This window comes from Bombus vosnesenskii, unplaced genomic scaffold (genome assembly GCF_011952255.1).
Source record: "Bombus vosnesenskii isolate JDL3184/JDL3185 unplaced genomic scaffold, Bvos_JDL3184-5_v1.1 scf7180000013265, whole genome shotgun sequence".
NCBI classification, from domain to species: Eukaryota; Metazoa; Arthropoda; class Insecta; order Hymenoptera; family Apidae; genus Bombus; species Bombus vosnesenskii.
In genome coordinates this window covers 9,404,089-9,405,752 of record NW_022882925.1, presented here as the reverse complement: position 1 = coordinate 9,405,752, position 1,664 = coordinate 9,404,089, and the positions used below count along the sequence as shown (strand labels likewise).

General features: G+C 54.9%; 1 pseudogene; it reads right to left on the bottom strand.

Annotated features, from left to right (window-relative positions):
- Nucleotides 1-768: 768 nt before the first annotated feature.
- On the bottom strand, nt 769-887 carry LOC117243456 (annotated as a pseudogene).
- Between the last annotated feature and the right edge of the window lie 777 nt (nt 888-1,664).

The window sequence follows — 1,664 nt, the reverse complement described above, 5'->3', positions numbered from 1 at the left end:
GGGCGGCGAGAGATCCGCCCCTCGGGCAATGCCACAATGCGTGCTACGGCGACCTCGTGTCCCTCCTCCAACAGTGATGGCATCGCGTGGTCGCCTCTCTGCGTCTGCCCTCTGTATACTCACGGAAGCCCGGTGAGTACCTGTGTTATCCTCTAAGTCAGCGGAACCCTGATCCCGCTCAACCAAACGCCCCAATTCGGCTGCACGGTCTCGACCTGCCGCACGACAACGCCCGTCTCCTCGAGGCTAACACGCCAGGCATCTAGCAGGGTCTGCCGAGCCCTTGCTCTCAGGGCGGCAAGCACCGGTCTATATCCCGCACATCACCTCTCTTGTGCTAAAATATATATCCTGGCACCTGAAGACCTAAAGTTCCCGGAAAACAGGGGGACACCGCAAGAATCGCTCCCGAGATGGTGTACAATCCTCTCGCCATCCTGATAGTTATCGTCCGGTGCAGCCTCCCAACCAGCTAAAGGCTAAGACGATTGGCCATCACGTCCCCGGCCCAGATTGGAGCGCCATACAGGAGCCTCAATCGCATCGCCCCGGCGTACAGCCGTCGCACTCCAGCATCCGGCCCGCTCCGTGAGGACAGCAAGCGCCCTAAGGCGTTTGCCGTCACCTCAACAGAGGACATCAGGCCATCAAAGTGGGCGCCGAAGGCCCAGCGGCTGTCGAGAATAAGCGCCAGGTACTTCACTTGAAGGACATCTCCAGCCCCTACCCTAATCGTGGCGGCCACGCCCGGCACCACCACTTTCGCTTCGCCAACGCCACACGGAGTTCTCAGGCGATCACCCATCCAAGTACTATACGTGCTCGGCGCTGCTTAACTTTCCTGATCTGACGGGAACGAGTGCACTCGGCGCGGTAAGGGCGTTGGCTCAACCTCGAGGCTAACTTCTTGGCAACCCCCTTCCACAGACAGGCAGGGATATCACCCGAACCTGAGGCCACCAGCCAACTCCCCCTCGAAGACCCACCGTTCCGGATTCCTCCACGCGCGGAGTATCCTGGGATCGCGGCAGCTCTCCGCCCTTGAGAAAGAAACTGCCGATGACCACATCTTGAAACTGAGGGTCCATTCCCTCCGTCGTAGCAAGCGATCAAGGGCGGACTTTATTCAACACCGTCCTGTACAGGCGGCCCCCGTCGGAATCCAAGGTGACCAGGAGCTCATCCTAGGCCCGTCTCTTTGCCATCAAAATGACCCTGTGGAGGGCGATTAAACGTGTTGTTGATTAATGACTAGACGAGTTGGATACTGTAAATTCGCACGTTCGTGGGGAAACGCGATCTCGAAGAAGCGTGCCAACGGGAGTCGTAAATTCCCGTTACGATTGACTAATCGACGCCACGAATCGTTCGATCCCTTATTTCTTGTGGGATAATAAGGGTAATTAAATTGACGATAACGCTACTATTAACAGGTTATTATATATTTGCACAATCCAACAACTTCGGTGTAATACAAAGTGAATGGTTGATATAAGCTGACTACGAAGGAGTACGACCTGAGACTCTGTTCGTGTTGTCGCGTACGATAATGTATTGTGTTGACTGACTGTATTCGACTTGTTGACTGAATTGAGTTGATCCTTGGTGAAGACTGACTTAAGCAGATGTTTGATCGAGACTCGAATTACGTGACTGTGTAGAAT